The following is an 18568-nucleotide window of genomic DNA, read 5'->3' as shown; positions in this document are numbered from 1 at the left end:
TAGTTATTAATATTTTGCTAATTCTTTTTTTTTTTCTCGGCGGCCTGCCGGTGGGAAAATGTAGAAAATGTTACCAAACAATTTGGGCAAATGATCTTAAAAAAGGGTGACTTTAGCTGAAAGGTGAGTAGTTTGCCTCCCTGAATGATAAATTGGAGTCCTGCTATGGGATTGTGTGGAATTGTCTTAAACTTGTTCACCTACAGCAATGTCTTCGGAAAGGTCTCGGAAATTCCTGTTCCCTTCTGTCGGTCAAAGAATTTGTAATGATTTGTACAGTACATCTCTAACGATGTACATATGTAAATGCATTTATGTTTTAGATGTTGTTGATATTGTATGTTTCAGTGGCTATTCATATAAACAAAAACATACATGTTCTAAGGTTTAGAGGGTTTTTAGTTTTTTTTTGTCAGGCAAAATCTTGCACGAATGTAAGCAACCCTTATACTATTAATTTCAATTCCTCTGAGGCGTGAAAGTACATCACAAATACACATAAAAAAAATATATACACACACATCCCCGCATGCATACAGCGTGTACACACAGACAACTCATCTGTGGAGGTTAAAGGGTCACCACGGCTCCCCTTCCAAAGATGGATGGGCTTTTCAAAGATGAGACTCACCATCCTTCATCTCTCTCTTCCTTCCATCCCTCTCTCTTTCCTCAGCCATCCCTCCATCCAAAAGGTAAATCAATATACATTACACTACTCTATAATGCTGGTCTGTTCCCCTCTCTCTGGCAGAAGACACATAAATTAGACTGTAGGCCAGAAAGTGGAGAGGTGGGGGGAGAAGCAGCTAATCAGAGAATGAGACATAGAGAGATCAGCCTGGAGGAGAGACCAACTATGTTCATAACAAATATAGACCACCTGCATCCATAACCATTACACACAAACAGCTGGAGCGAATATGACAATATCAAATTGCCTGTCTGATATATAGTGTAGACACCTGAATATTGAGCAGAACACAGTCTGGTTGGTGCTCTACAGTATATACATTACTGCAGCATCACACAACCTGTCTGTCTACTGTAAAATACATGTTACTGCAGCAACACACAGCCTGTCTATCTTCCACAATACACACATTACAATAGCAGTACATAACCGATTTGTCTTCTGTACAAAACATATGTTACTATAGCAACATACAGCATGTCTGTCTGCTGTACAACATATACTGAGTATGTTATTGCAAAATTCGGTTTGTCTTTTGTACAACACATATGTAACTGCAGCAGTACACAATCTGTCTGCCTGCAGTATGATGCATCAGCAATAAGCACACTATCTGTCAGCCATACAATACAGTACATACACTATATTGCCAAAAGTATTCGCTCATCTGCCTTTAGACGCATATGAACTTAAGCGACATCCCATTCTTAATCCATAGGGTTTAATATGACGTCGGCCCACCCTTTGCAGCTATAACAGCTTCAACTCTTCTGGGAAGGCTTTCCACAAGGTTTAGGAGTGTGTTTATGGGAATTTTTGACCATTCTTCCAGAAGCGCATTTGTGAGGTCAGACACTGATGTTGGACGAGAAGGCCTGGCTCACAGTCTTCGCTCTAATTCATCCCAAAGGTGCTCTATCGGGTTGAGGTCAGGACTCTGTGCAGGCCAGTCAAGTTCTTCCACACCAAACTCATCCATGTCTTTATGGACCTTGCTTTGTGCACTGGTGCGCAGTCATGTTGGAACAGGAAGGGGCCATCCCCAAACTGTTCCCACAAAGTTTAGAGCATGGAATTGTCCAAAATCTCTTGGTATGCTGAAGCATTCAGAGTTCCTTTCACTGGAACTAAGGGGCCAAGCCCAGCTCCTGAAAAACAACCCCACACCATAATCCCTCCTCCACCAAACTTCACAGTTGGCACAATGCAGTCAGACAAGTACCGTTCTCCTGGCAACCGCCAAACCCAGACTCGTCCATCAGATTGCCAGATGGAGAAGCGTGATTCGTCACTCCAGAGAACGCGTCTCCACTGCTCTAGAGTCCAGTGGCAGCGTGCTTTACACCACTGCATCCGACGCACTTGGTGATGTATGGCTTGGATGCAGCTGCTCGGCCATGGAAACCCATTCCATGAAGCTCTCTATGCACTGTTCTTGAGCTAATCTGAAGGCCACATGAACTTTGGAGGTCTGTAGCGATTGACTCTGCAGAAAGTTGGCGACCTCTGCGCACTATGCGCCTCAGCATCCGCTGACCCCGCTCTGTCATTTTACGTGGCCTACCACTTCGTGGCTGAGTTGCTGTCATTCCCAATCGCTTCCACTTTGTTATAATACCACTGACAGTTGACTGTGGAATATTTAGTAGCGAGGAAATTTCACGACTGGACTTGTTGCACAGGTGGCATCCTATCACAGTACCACGCTGGAATTCACTGAGCTCCTGAGAGCGGCCCATTCTTTCACAAATGTTTGTAGAAGCAGTCTGCATGCCTAGGTGCTTCATTTTATACACCTGTGGCCATGGAAGTGATTGGAACACTGAATTCAATTATTTGGATGGGTGAGCGAATACTTTTGGTAATATAGTGTATATAAATAAGGAAGTACACAGCCTGTCTTTCTGCATCACAATACACTTGTTCAAGTTGTACTGTAAATATATCAAGATTATAGATGTAGTCTGTGGTTTTGCTCATACTCTGCAAAAAGAATTTCCCCCCATTTCAAGCAAAAAAATAAACAAATCATCAGCTATGCCAACGGAACTGCAAAATAATTAATTTTCAAACAGGTTTACCAAACACTCCCACAATCTCCCACTGGTCGGACAAACCAAAACAATGTCATGAGTATTCGTAGGTATTTTTACGTAAATTTGGTTCTAGCACACATACATTTATTAACGATTTCATTGGTACAGAAACTTACAATACTGAAGTATTGGCAGCATATAAAACGTAAATCATTTTACATATTAACAACTTTAAAGTAGGGCTGTTGATTTAACACGTTATTTTAGTGTGATTACTTATATAAAAAAATTTACGCAATTAGCCTAATCATGCCCAGGGATGCATACGTAAATTCCATAATAAAGGTACAGATTTTCCTACCACATGAGCAATTCAAGCTTGAAAACATCTTTTTTTACGAGCCGCGTCAACAAACCTCACAAGCAGCGCAGCCACAGAATGAGAACCGCTCACTGAGGAAGCACAACAGAATACAGGAAGCTTGAGACACAATATTCAAAGCTCCCACTACTTTTAACTTGACAAAGCACCTAAAAATGCTGCGTTTATGATGCTGAATACCAGTGAGACGCTCCAAACATGTCTGTCTGAGGCACAGACTTGTACATAGAGCGACAATTAAAAATAGTGTAGACGGAACGCAAGAATGCATACTGAGAACTGGAAACATCAACGAACTCAAGGCAAAACTGATTGATGTACTGTAGGCTTGTTCAATGATATGAGAATAAATTAAACAATTTATTGATTTCTTAAGCCACTTTTTGTGTCATCTAATCAATGCTTTATTCATCTGCCACAATAAAGCCATTTATTTAAAACTGAATTTCAATCCATATTATTTATTTTAGGCCCTACGTATTATATAAATATTTGAATTGTTATGCATTTATATGAATTACCTTCATTTGGGGGCCTTTCACAACAAATAATGATGCATGTGATTAATTTTAAATAATTTGATTAATTAATTGGCATGTTATGTAATTAATTCAATTAAAAAAATGTAGCGATTGACAATCCTAATTTAAAGACATACAAATGTTTATAAATTCTTATTAAATCCATAAATATTTGAGTCATGGAATTAATCAGTTGATTTTATTGCATTTTTATGGTTCAATGCCATCACATCTATTTAATGTATTTGACACATTTACCTAAATTATAATGGCTTAATTTTGTTCTGTGTAATTTCTGGTGCCGTATTCAACTCATATTTTGAGTGATGTATCTATTTAATGCAATTCTGTATGACGACTGGTGATCAAAGGAAGATTTTCAGCCATTAAAAACATAAATTCCCCACTCTACCTCACATAAAGCTCTTGTATGCCATCAGAGAGCACTTCAATGTAGCACATCTTCATTTGGCCTGCTTTTGTTCCTACTGCTTTTTGCTCATTTTTCATTTTTGGGAAAAAAATTATATGCTTGGGTTATATATATATATATATATATATATATATATATATATATATATATATATATATATATATATATATACAGGTGCATCTCAATAAATTAGAATGTCGTGGAAAAGTTCATTTATTTCAGTAATTCAACTCAAATTGTGAAACTCGTGTATTAAACAAATTCAATGCACACAGACTGAAGTAGTTTAAGTCTTTGGTTCTTTTAATTGTGATGATTTTAGCTCACATTTAACAAAAACCCACCAATTCACTATCTCAAAAAATTAGAATATGGTGACATGCCAATCAGCTAATCAACTCAAAACACCTGCAAAGGTTTCCTGAGCCTTCAAAATGGTCTCTCAGGTTGGTTCACTAGGCTACACAATCATGGGGAAGACTGCTGATCTGACAGTTGTCCAGAAGACAATCATTGACACCCTTCACAAGGAGGGTAAGCCACAAACATTCATTGCCAAAGAAGCTGGCTGTTCACAGAGTGCTGTATCCAAGCATGTTAACAGAAAGTTGAGTGGAAGGAAAAAGTGTGGAAGAAAAAGATGCACAACCAACCGAGAGAACCGCAGCCTTATGATTGTCAAGCAAAATCGATTCAAGAATTTGGGTGAACTTCACAAGGAATGGACTGAGGCTGGGGTCAAGGCATCAAGAGCCACCACACACAGACATGTCAAGGAATTTGGCTACAGTTGTCGTATTCCTCTTGTTAAGCCACTCCTGAACCACAGACAACGTCAGAGGCGTCTTACCTGGGCTAAGGAGAAGAAGAACTGGACTGTTGCCCAGTGTTCCAAAGTCCTCTTTTCAGATGAGAGCAAGTTTTGTATTTCATTTGGAAACCAAGGTCCTCGAGTCTGGAGGAAGGGTGGAGAAGCTCATAGCCCAAGTTGCTTGAAGTCCAGTGTTAAGTTTCCACAGTCAGTGATGATTTGGGGTGCAATGTCATCTGCTGGTGTAGGTCCATTGTGTTTTTTGAAAACCAAAGTCACTGCACCTGTTTACCAAGAAATTTTGGAGCACTTCATGCTTCCTTCTGCTGACCAGCTTTTTAAAGATGCTGATTTCATTTTCCAGCAGGATTTGGCACCTGCCCACACTGCCAAAAGCACCAAAAGTTGGTTAAATGACCATGGTGTTGGTGTGCTTGACTGGCCAGTAAACTCACCAGACCTGAACCCCATTGAGAATCTATGGGGTATTGTCAAGAGGAAAATGAGAAACAAGAGACCAAAAAATGCAGATGAGCTGAAGGCCACTGTCAAAGAATCCTGGGCTTCCATACCACCTCAGCAGTGCCACAAACTGATCACCTCCGTGCCACGCCGAATTGAGGCAGTAATTAAAGCAAAAGGAGCCCCTACCAAGTATTGAGTACAAATACAGTAAATGAACATACTTTCCAGAAGGCCAACAATTCACTAAAAATGTTTTTTTTATTGGTCTTATGATGTATTCTAATTTTTTGAGATAGTGAATTGGTGGGTTTTTGTTAAATGTGAGCTAAAATCATCACAGTTAAAAGAACCAAAGACTTAAACTACTTCAGTCTGTGTGCATTGAATTTGTTTAATACACGAGTTTCACAATTTGAGTTGAATTACTGAAATAAATGAACTTTTCCACGACATTCTAATTTATTGAGATGCACCTGTGTATATATATATATATATATATATTAAGACATGGTTAGGTTAGGGGAAGGGATAGATTATCGGCTCAAATATACAGTATATGTACAGTTTATACAGCATATATATATATATATACACACACACACACACACACACACACACACACACACATACACACACACACACACACACACACACACATATATATATATATATATATATATATAGAATACACGCTGTAAAATGTAATTTGTAACGTATTTCGTTAAATTACTCAAGGTCAGTAATGTATTCTAAATACTTTGGATTACTTCTTCAATTCTGGTAGATTTTTTCACTTGTTTTGACTATAAAAACTCTGCCAGTACAGTAAGACAAAATACACATGTTAAAAATACATTCTCAAATTGATCTTATTTTAAGGATTTTTAGATATTTTTACAGGAAAACAATACAAAAATTATTATCAAGAATACGATTTTTGCCCTAATATCAAAGGTCTACGTGAATTTTCTTAATAAAAAAATATGATCGTGCCTGGTAACATGTGCATGCAAATTGCTAGAAATAGCATTTTAGCTTAGCATAAATCTGACAATTTACACAAGGTTTATTTCTATTTCTTGTGCTCCAAACTTACTTCAAACTTACTTCTCTGACTGCTCCTATGAATGTAACACTTTATAAGAAAGTGTTTCACCGCTGTTCAAATGCACTTTGGATCACATCATTTAAATGTATTGTGACGTAATGTGTGATGGGTGGTTGAATTTGTGCAGGGGATTTCCATTTCCCAGGATGCTCAGCATAGGGCTGGAATGTGGTAAAGTAAGCAGTTAAGTGTTAAATAAGATGTGTTTAGGAAGAAATTCAGTAAATAGGGATATCTTTTATGTTCTGTTATGCTGGAGTTGAAAAAAGGTGTTTTTATTTCAGCAGGGGGGGGGGGGGGCTAGCTTGTTGAATGGTAACATTTTTCTTTGAGTTGTGTAAAACAAAGTGCTGTTCTTGAATCAGAAAACATGCAGCGCTCAGTCTCCTCTTCATTTCTACATCCTCCTGCACGCTATGCTACAGTATAAGTGTTTTCCATCTGAAAGGATTAAAAATTAAATGAAACAAATGACAATAAAATGCAAAGTAAACTTTTCAGTAATCATAATACTTTTAGAATTGAACTGTATTCTAAACACCAATGATTAAAATTTTAACTGTAGTGGAATACGGTTACTTATATTTTGTATTTTAAATACATATTCCCATTACTTGTATTTTGCTACTCCCCAACCCTGTATATATACACACACACAAACACACACAGATATATATATAAATTAGTATATGGTAAGTAAAATTATTGTCACTGTACATTTAACTGCCTGTTACGTTTTTGAGAAGTGGTTTGATTTAGGGGTAGGGGTTGGGTTAAGAAATCAAAAATTTACAAATATATTTATAAAACAAAGGATTCGTAAATATTTGTATGTGTCCAAAGCTGTAAATGTGTAAAAACATTTACGTTTTATATGCTGTCAATACATCCATATTGTACAGTACATTTCAGCATCTATACAAAGGTACAAAAATGTAAGTGTGAATGTTACATACGAATTCCTGTGAATAATAATGAGATCAGGAAGCAAAAACGTCATGGTTACTGGTGTAACCTCCGTTCCCTGATGGAGGGAACGAGACGTTGGTGTCGATGTAGTGACACTAGGGGTCACTCTTGGGAGCCCGAGACACCTCTGGTCTTTGATAAAAGGCCAATGAAAATTGGCGAGTGGTATTTGCATGCCACTCCCCCGAACATACGGGTATAAAAGGAGCTGGTATGCAACCACTCATTTAGGTTTTACGCTGAGGAGCCGATATAAGGTCCGGCCATTTCAGCGGGTAGTTCAGCGTTGTGGCAGGAGGGACCAACATCTCGTTCCCTCCATCAGGGAATGGAGGTTACACCAGTAACTATGACGTTCCCTATCTGTCACTCACTCGACGTTGGTGTCGATGTAGTGACACTAGGGGTCCCTATACAAAACGCCACAAGGCTGAACTGTTACGTGAACTGGCGGTGTGTGGTGGGAAGACTTGCTGTGTGCCTCATAGCCAGCACACCAGGTCGACACGTAACCAACCCCAACACAGTTATGAGTGTCGAACGGCCCTTTTTGGGGACAAGTCGACTACCCAGAGATAGACAGGCTTAACCCAGTCGTGACCTCTTTCCCCTTCTCTTTTTCCACTCCCTAAAAAAGAAGGGGGATTATCCGACTGGGCCGCCAGGTCTAGTCGGGGGTGTCCCTCCCAAGGGGAGGACACCGCGGAGACCACACCTCGCCCCAAGAGAGGGGGGATATTTAAGTGGAAGAATACATCACATGGTCTTTCCAACCATGTGGAGAGCCTTCAAGGTAGATCCTGCCCAATGGGGGAGGAGTTACTACAACATGGAGACTGGGGCAGAGAGGCTCTGCCCAAGGAAGACGCAGTTTGACAGCAGGGAAATGAATTAACGGAAGATATAGATCGCATGGTGTTAGCCTTACAGGGAACCGCCACATGCAGAGCACCTACCCCAGAACCGGGCTCTTAGTTAGCACGTGTAATGGGCCGGCAGCGAGTCTCTCCGTAAACTCGATTGCCACAGGGCTCGGAGGAAGTCAACCAGGTAACAACTTTTGTGAACACTACTGGGAATTAACAGCGCATGTCTTCAGCTCAAAAGGAGATGGAAGGCGCTATGTGCAAGCGATACACCCGGCCGGCTATCCCGGGCTTATCCGCTTGTGTTGCGTGCCACTACCTGGGACGAAACCGGTTCCACCCGGAGGTTGTAGAACCTTGCAAAGGTGTTGGGTGTTGCCCAGCCTGCTGCTCTGCAAATGTCTGTTAGAGAGGCACCTCTGGCCAGGGCCCAAGAAGCCGCTACACCACGGGTAGAATGGGCTTGTAGCCCTACCGGGGGCAGCATGTTTTGGGCGAGATATGCCATAGTTATGGCGTCAATGAGCCAGTGGTCGATCCTCTGCTTGGAGACAGCGCTTCCTTTCCGCTGTGCACCAAAGCAGACAAAGAGCTGCTCAGAGAGTCTAAAGCTCTGCGTGCGATCCAAATAGATGCGTAAAGCGCGCACCGGACACAGTAACGACAGGGCTGGGTCTGCCTCCTCCTGGGGCAGCGCTTGCAGGTTCACCACCTGGTCCCTAAAAGGAGTGGTGGGAACCTTGGGCACATAGCCCGGTCGGGGTCTCAGGATCACGTGAGAATAGCCCGGACCGAACTCCAGGCACGTTTCGCTGACAGAGAACGCTTGCAGGTCACCTACCCTCTTGATGGAAGTGAGTGCAGTCAGGAGGGCAGTCTTCAAGGAGAGTGCCTTAAGCTCGGCTGACTGCAAAGCTCAAAGGGGGCTCTCTGTAGACCCTGAAAAACTACAGAGGTCCGATGAGGGAACGAGGCGCGGCCTGGAGGGATTCAGCCTCCTGGCACCTCTTAGGAACCTGATGATCAGATCATGCTTCCCTAAGGACTTACCGTCGACTGTGTCGTGGTGTGCTGCTATGGCAGCAACGTACACCTTCAAGGTGGAAGGGGACAGCCTCCCTTCCAACCTCTCTTGCAGGAAGGAAAGCACTGATCTGACTGCGCATCTCTCGGGGTCTTCCCGACGGGAAGAACACCACTTAGCGAACAGACGCCACTTAAAGGCATACAGGTGCCTCGTAGAGGGAGCCCTAGCCTGAGTGAACGTGTCTACCATCGCAGGTGGGAGACAGCTTAGGTCTTCCGCGTCCCATCCAGGGGCCAGACATGGAGATTCCAGAGGTCTGGGCGCGGGTGCCGGATGGTGTCCCTTCCCTGATAAATTTGCCCGGGGGGAGCTGTCGCGAGGAGCATGAGGTCCGAGGCGGGCCAGTAGGGTGCTTACCAGGACGACCTTCTCCTCATCCTCCCTGACCTTGCACAGGGTCTGTGCGAGCAGGCTCACTGGGGGAAAACGCATATTTGCGAATGCCAGGGGACCAGCTGTGTGCCAGTGCGTCTATGCTGAGGAAGGCCTCGGTCAGGGCATACCAGAGTGGGCAGTGGGGAGGATTCTTGGGAGGCGAACAGGTGCACCTGTACCTGTCGAATCGACTCCAAAATCAGCTGGACCACCTGAAGGTGGAGTCTCCACTCTCCCTTGAGGGTAACCTGTTGTGACGGCGTGTCCGCCGAAGTGTTGAGGTTGCCCGGGATGTGAGTGGCTTGCAGCGACTTGAGGTGCTGCTGACTCCGTTGGAGGAGACGGCGGGCGAGTTGTGACATACAGCGGGAGCGCAGACCACCTTGGCGGTTGACATATGCTACCACTGCCATGCTGTCTGTCCGAACTAGCACGTGCTTGCCCTGGATCAACGGCCGGAACCTCCGCAGGGCGAGCAGAATTGCCAGTAACTCGAGGCAGTTGATGTGCCAACGCAGCCGCGGACCCGTCCAGAGGCCGGCGGCTGCGTGCCTGTTGCCAACAGTGCCCCAGCCTGTTTTGGAGGCGTCTGTCGTGACCACGACGCGCCTGGAGACCAGTTCTAGGGGAACACCTGCTCATAGAAACGAGAGGTCGGTCCAAGGGCTGAAAAGACGGTGACAGACCGACGTAATGGCCACGCAGTGTGTCCCGTGGCGCCATGCCCGTCTCGGGACTCGAGTCTGGAGCCAGTGCTGAAGAGGCCTCATATGCATCAACCCGAGCGGGGTGGCCACCGCCGAGGATGCCATATGCCCCAGGAGCCTCTGAAAATGTTTCAGTGGAACCGCTGTTTTCTGTTTGAATGCCTTCAAACAGGCCAGCACCGACTGGGCGCGCTCGTTCGTAAGGTGCGCCATCAAGGAGACTGAGTCCAACTCCAAACCGAGAAAAGAGATGCTCTGAACCGGGAGGAGCTTGCTCTTTTCCCAGTTGACCCGAAGCCCTAGTCGGCTGAGGTGTGAGAGCACCAGGTCCCTGTGTGCGCATAACACGTCTCGAGAGTGAGCTAAGATTAGCCAGTCGTCGAGATAGTTGAGAATGTGAATGCCCACCTCCCTTAACGGGACAAGGGCAGCCTCTGCGATCTTCGTAAAGACGCGAGGAGACAGGGACAGGCCGAAAGGGAGGACTTGTACTGATACGCCTGACCCTCGAATGCGAACCGCAGGAAGGGTTTGTGTCGAGGAAGGATCGAGACGTGAAAGTACGCATCCTTCGGGTCTACCGCCGCGAACCAATCTTGATGCCGGACGCTCGCTAGAATGTGTCTTTGCGTCAGCATTTTGAACGGGAGTCTGTGTAAAGCCCGGTTCAGTACTCGCAGGTCCAGATTGGAAATGGGGGCAGCAAGGAATCGTGTCTTGTCGGCCTCACCCATCTCGACCAGGTTGAGCCAAAGGTGGCGCTCCTGGACCACTAGTGTGGCCATCGTCCGCCCGAGAGACCGTGCCATGACCTCCGTCGCTCGGAGAGTGAGATCGGTCACCGAGCGCAGTACCTGCATCAATCCTGGAGCGGAACTACCCTCGTGCAGTTCCTTTAGCGCCTTGGCGGACTTGCAGGAGAGCCATGGCGTGCAGGGCGGAGGCGGCTTGTCCAGCGGCACCGTAGGCCTTGGCCGTCAGAGATGACATAAACCTACAGGCCTTGGACGGGGCTTTGCCGAATAGTGAGAGCGGGGAAGCTGAAAAGAATGGGACCGGGCAGTAAAAAGTGCCTCCCGCAACCTTGTCAGCTCTTCATGCACTTCCGGGAAGAAAGGAACGGGGCGGGGCGTGGCTTTGAGCAGCACCACGAGCCCAGGAACCAATCACCGAGCCGCGAGGGTTCAGGGAAGAGCGGTGAAATCCACTCTAACCGACGCTCGCGGCTGCCCAGGAAAGCATGTCGTCATCTCCGCATCAGCCTGTGACTGGGCGATCGACCCCGAAGGGAGGAGCCCAGCTGAGGCTTCCGACTGGATGAGCCCGCTCTCTGATGCTGTGCTCGAGAGCTCATCACTTTCACGGGCTCCGAATAAGAGGTCGAACTCGCCGTGAGACGAGCCGGCAGACTCACCCAGAAGCCCGATAGGGGCAGACGAGCGTGCTGGGGAATGGGAGGTCTGCGGGGCGATACCCGGCGGAGGCGGTCCCATTGGGGTCCCCAAATCGCCCCCAGTGCTAGCCGCGCTGGCCTCAAACCCGTGGGTAAAAGGACCGAGGCGGGAGCCTCTGGGGTGGCTTTCTTACGAAGGCGAGCCGCGACCGCAACGTTGCCATGGACATATTCTCGCAATGAGAACATGACCATCCACGAACGCGGTCTCCGCGTGAGCAGTGCCCAGACATGAAAGACAGTGATCGTGACCGTTAGAAGGCAAGAGATTACGAGCACAACCAGGAATAACACACAATCGGAAACGCATCTTTAAAAAGACGTTGGCACTCCAGCGGCGGTCTTCCACCCTGAGCGCCCAGCTGTGGCACAAATCCACCCCGATTTGACAGGAGGCTCCAGCCGTTGATTCAGGGCAAGCATGTGTTGGTCTGAACCGAGGGGGAGAACCGCCGCTGAGGATGCCATATGCCCCAGGAGCCTCTGAAATTGTTTCACTGGTGCCGCTACCTTCTGCCTGAAGGTCTTCAGGCAGGTCAGCACTGACTGAGCATGTTCGGTCGTAAGACGGGCCCTGAGAGTGACCTAGTCCAACTCCATACCGAGAAAAAAGATGCTCTGCACAGGGGAGAGCTTGCTCTTCTCCCAGTTGACCTGAAGCCCGAGTCAATTGAGGTGCTGAAGCACAAGGTCCCTGTGTGCACACAATAGATCTCACAGGTGAGCTAGGATTAGCCAGTCATTGAGATAATTGAGAATGCAAATTCCCTTCTCCCTCAGCAGGGCCAGGGCAGCCTCTGCGACCTTGGTATAGATGTGAGGAGACAGGGACAGACCAAAGGGGAGGACCTTGTACTGGTATGCTTGTCCCTCGAAGGCAAACCGAGGAAGGATCGATATGTGAATGTACGCGTCCTTCAGGTCAATGGCCGCGAACCAATCCTGATGTCGTACTAATGCCAGGAACATCCTGAATGGAAGCCTTTGTAAGGCCTTGTTCAGGGCACGCAGGTCCAAGATTTGGCGCGACCTTCCCCCTCTCTTGGGCATGATAAAATAAGGGCTGTAGAAGCTCTTGCACAACTCGGTTATGGGGATGGGCTCTATTGCTCCCTTCGCCAGAAGGGTGGCAACTTCCGCCCAGAGGATGAAGGCACCCTTGCCCTGCACCATAATGGAGAGGATGCCACTGAACCGGGTGGGCATTTGGCGAACTGGATCGCGTAGCCAAGGCGAATTGTCCTGATGAGCCACCGTGAGGGGCAGGAGAGCTCTAACCAGGTCTCCAGTCTCCGTGACAGTGGTACCAGGGGGACGACTGGACTTGCCGTGCCATGGCAGGGTGATTCGCGGCAAGGCAGAGCAAGTGCCCCACCTGGAAGACAGCCCAGGGGGGACGTGCTGCTCCGCAAGCCCACCACGGTGGCTGGTGACTGGGGCGGGCGAGCAGCCCCAGAGACCAGCACACTTACCTGTTCACCGGCTGTCTCTCGACAGAGAACGAGGGAACGGGAAGTACTTGCGTTCGCCTGATTGACCAGAAAGACTTCCAGCGCCTGGCCGTTGCGAGTGCGCTGGCCCAGGGAATTAGGAAACTGCTCTTTTATTGACCATGTGGGTGCAGAGTTATACTCACAATGCACTGGCCCAGGGGCGATGATGGGGCTGGAGAGATTCCTTGGGCCAGACCAGTCAGGAGTAGTTGCCTCATCCCTGGTAGTCGCCTGGGGTTCTTGGGGGCCAGCTGACAGGCAGGTGGAGCCGGCTTCCCATGGGAGGATCTTTTTCTCTGAGGCCGGCACCGCAGGGGAATGGCTCTGGCAAGAAGCAGACGGGGTGCGGGACCTCGGTGGCCTGAAGGCGGCCGGGTCACATTGCGGCAGGATGTGTTTAATTGCCTCGGTCTGCTTCCTCACTGTCGAGAACTGATGGGCGAAATCCTCGACAATGTCTCCAAAAAGCCCCCCTTGGGAGATGGGCGCATCAAGAAAGCGGACTTTCTCGGCGTCTCGCATCGCCGCATGGTTGAGCCACAGATGCCGCTCTCGGACCACAAGTGTGGACATCGTCCAGCCCAGGGCGTGCGCTGAGACGTGTGACCGTCACACTCAAGGCGAGGTCAGTCTTAGTGCCTTTAAAGTGTACTCAGTTTATGATTTAATCCTACATAAGGTGTGTCACCTCTTTTCGATGAACTTTTGCCAATTTCATCATCTTCAGCTGACATCTGACTCCACTGAAAGACTTTCTTGTGACACTCTACAGTCCAGCTCAGTAGGTGGCGGTAATGCACCAAAAGCTGGATTGCAAACCGCCAATAAACATCACAAGAAGAAGAAACAATTTCTTGCCCATGACAGTGCTATGGATCATGAAAAAACATTTAACTAAATCAGTGGTTCTCAACCCTGTTCCTGGAGCCCCCTAACACTGCACATTTTGAATAGCTCCCTTTTCTGACACAACCAATTCAGGTCTTGAAGTCTCCAGTAACGAGCTGATGAGTTGAATAAGGTGTTTTTGATTAGGGAGATATCCAAAATGTGTAGTGTTGGGGGGATTCTGGTTTAGAACCACTGTACTAAATAGTATATACACAGTAATGGTGTTGATGTCAGAGTTGTTGTTGTGTTCAGTTGATAGCTGTATTGCATTGTCAGTGCTGCCTTGTTGGATACACAATGATATCATATTAGCGGGAAAGCTAGCTGCTAGCCAGCGGCTACCGAGCCTCATTGCAGATTTCCTGACAGCAGGGCTGCCTGCTAATACATCCTAACAGGCTGATTTCATGACTGGGATTCAGTTAGGTACTGTAGTTGTGTGAATAACTTTGCCAAACTTCTTGCGTTTTTAGCAAGACGTACCTGATCCAATTGTCTAGAAGTACAACATCGGCTAAATATAAAAAATGACTCAAAAGTGTATCATCGATGTCAGATTTTTTTTTCTATTTTTTTCTGATAAATATAGTTTTATCGCCCAGCACTACTTGGATGTAGCAAAAACACATATTTTCTTTCAATGCAGCATGAAAAGGTGGAATGTGCACCCTTGCGCTATTTCACAAACTCAGTTTAGGCGTATCGAGAAGTAAAAGGAGCCCTCGATGGCTTTAATGTGTTTTAAACTAGGGTCCAGCCTCTGTTTAAGAGGAGGCCATTGAAGAGGGTATGCACACAAGACAACAAAAGTGGGGTTGCTGCGCTGCCAGACAATTGCAGTGGAATTAGACTTGACAACCATCACTCTCAACACATCAAAGGATAGCGACTACAAGAGGAATGGTGGGGGGGGTTGGACCTTATTACATGGAATGGTGATGAGGTTTGTGTATATTTATGATTTGAAGGGTCTCTCCATTCTGGGATCAAAACAGAGTTATGAGCAAAGCAGTTGTTTTTCAGGTGGTTCTAATGGCTAAGTAAACTTATTGTACAAATATTAAGGCCCTAAAATCTTCTAATGTGTGTGTGTGTGTGTGTGTGTGTGTGTGTGTGTGTGTGTGTAAGAGAAAGAAGGATAGAGAGAAAGTCTGTCATAAATCAATCATGCCTTTCTTTGGTAAATATTTGCGTGTGCTAATTGAGATCATTAGTGTTTTCAATGGGGCACAAAGGCATTTGAACATAGTGCAGAGAAACTAGATAAGTACACAGCTACTACCTTAATTGGCTATCATTTATTAAGCCTGAATAGTCAGTGTTTTAATAAATACACTGAAACAGTGATGGGGTATGTAGGGTAACTGTGGGCCATGTGTGTACTGATCCCAACAGGGGAGTGAGGAAATAGAATATGTACTAACATGATGTCCACATTACCATCAGTGTTGAAGACCAGAGAGATGTTTGGGAGCACAAGAGAGAGTTAATAGGAAAATTAAAACAAATCACTTATTAAAACCTTACTGTAAGGGGATTCGGTGGAAAGGAGGAGGCGAGAACCGGCTTAATAATATAAATAATAATTTAATAAACAACTTAAACAAACACACAACCAAAAACCACACAGTACAGCTGCCTGCAATTCTCTCTCTCTCTCGAACTGTCGTCCCCGGCCACCTTTATCCCTCGTGCACCCCATCAGGCTGATTGGGGACCGGGTGTGTCTCATTCCAGCCCGGCCCCGCCCTCCTCGGCTCTACACTCCTCCCGGCGTTGCCTCAGGCCGGGGAGCCCCCGGCATGACGTACATCCCCCACCCTTCCTCTCCGGGGGGGGGGGGCGTGCCTTACGCCCTGACTGCCGGCGGGTCATCCCCGCCTTCCTCGACCTGGGAGGAGACAGGAGGGGAAAAACAACAAAACAAAATGGCGAGGGAAAGGCCAACACGGAGCGACAGAGAGAGAGAGAGGAGAGAGAGAAAAAGAAACTCACCGGTTCTCTGATGCGCCGTCGCGTGGTCCTCGATCACTACTCCACCCTCTCAGGCGGACTGCAGCCGCTCCTCCCCGGGCGGACCGGAGTCAGACCTCCGACCCCCAGCGGACAGAACGCCCCTCCGCGTTCCCGGCGTCCCGTGGGGACACTCCTCCGCCCCTGGCAGCGGCCCTACCATTCCAGGTGGTCGGGGAGTCGCTTCCCTCCTCCCCCCGCGGACGGTGGTCTTCTCTCGACCCCTCCGCATTCCCGGGGGACGGCAGGGCACTCCTCCGCCCCCGGCAGTGGCTCCCTCGCTCCAGGCGGTCGGGGAGTCCCATCCCCACTCACCTCGCGGACGGCGGCCGTTCCCCGCGTCCGGGTGGTTGGGCTACTCCGTCCCCCGTCGGACGGCAGCGGTGCTCCCCTGGGTGGACGGCAGTGTCGAGGACTCTGCGACGGGAATCCCTCCTCCTTCCCGGGTTTCGGCACCAGTGTAAGGGGGTTCGGTGGAAAGGAGGAGGCGAGAACCGGCTTAATAATATAAATAATAATTTAATAAACAACTTAAACAAACACACAACTAAAAACCACACAGTACAGCTGCCTGCAATTCTCTCTCTCTCAAACTGTCGTCCCCAGCCGCCTTTATCCCTCGCACACCCCATCAGGCTGATTGGGGACCGGGTGTGTCTCATTCCAGCCCGGCCCCGCCCTCCTCGGCTCTACACTTACTTTCAACAACTTCTTTCTTTCTTTTCCTATGAGCCAAGACTGCATCTACAATGCAGGTTATTGTGATAAATCATTCGTCAATTAATAAATTCTACCTTGGAGCTGTATCTGAGGGGTAATTATGAAACGTTCAGCAGCCCATCATGCATCATGTAATCAATGTCATTGGCCAAGAGGTAGTACACATGCGGTGGAGAGAGAGATGATCAGATAAATCTACTATCCCCAGGAAGGTTAAGTCAGTGTCTTTGCATTTCATTATATTCATACCAGACTTTTTCATTTAATTTCATTTCATTTTCATGTGTGCACACGTTTTGTTTTTACTTTTACTTTAAGCCTACAAATTTCTTCTGGAAAAACAAAACAAAAACATAACTCTTAAAACATATTGGGGTAAATTCAAAACTCTATTTACTCATTACCCACAATCCAGTTTAATCAGATGCTACCTGCTTTTGTAAGAAATAAATATGAAGCTTATAATTTTATAAAAGAACTTACATTAATTCTTCTGTTAAAACTCATGTATTATTTGAGCTGTAAAGTTTTTTAAAGTGTCATTTTTAAAGTCACTTTTGCATTTGTTGACATTGCATCGTCATGGGAATGAAGTTGTAAAATTGGCTTTAACTTTACACAGAAAAGTTTGGTAAGCATTTTTATCACATTGAAATCATGTTAACACATACATTGTTTATGTCTTGTGGCTTTATTTTTGAAACAGTGAGTATTTTAACGTTTACAGATTGGCCCCATTAACTTCCATTGTAAGTGCTTCACTGTAACCCATATTTTTTCTTGAGGGACGAGTGGAAATTAATTTTTGTGGTGATCAACATTTCAGTAGTTCGTAAGTTAATGTAAACTTGTGTTGAAGCAGTAAACGTATTTGGCTTGCTGTCCGTATACTGGAGGGCTCGGAGCTCGAGACTCGACCCCCGGACTTTACTTATTTAGATAATGGATCTAGAGAATAGGTGGAGATGGGGTGGAGGTGGGATGTCAGGAGTGTTGTCACAGGAAGCAGGTAAGCAGTGGCTTATATACTCCTGCTCGTGGGCTGTGATTTGTCAGATTAAAATGAACATGCTCCTCCCAAACCTCTGTTAATTAACTCCATTATGACACAAATGCTGTCGATTAAGCTTAACTTGTATTGAACCCGGAATATTCCTTTAAAGTTGCGACCAAATTTGTGTCCTATCAAAGTATATACTGCTTTTGTTGAAAAACGTACTTCAAAAAAGTATGTACTTTAGGTATGCAGGTGAGCAGTATGAATACATTTCCTGACATACAGGAATTTGGGCATTGTCCCATTAACCCAATATATAATTTGCTATTTATTTAACAGATATAATAATTTGCACAACCAAAATGTCATGGTTACTTGTGTAACCTCCGTTCCCTGATGTAGGGAACGAGACGTTGTGTCGATGTAGTGACACTAGGGGTCACTCTTGGGAGCCCGAGACACCTCTGGTCTTTGATAAAAGGCCAATGAAAATTGGCGAGTGGTATTTGCATGCCACTCCCCCGGACATACTGCGCTCGAGAGCTCA

The sequence above is a fragment of the Myxocyprinus asiaticus genome, chromosome 19, assembly GCF_019703515.2.
Source record: "Myxocyprinus asiaticus isolate MX2 ecotype Aquarium Trade chromosome 19, UBuf_Myxa_2, whole genome shotgun sequence".
NCBI classification, from domain to species: Eukaryota; Metazoa; Chordata; class Actinopteri; order Cypriniformes; family Catostomidae; genus Myxocyprinus; species Myxocyprinus asiaticus.
This window is presented reverse-complemented; position numbering follows the sequence as displayed.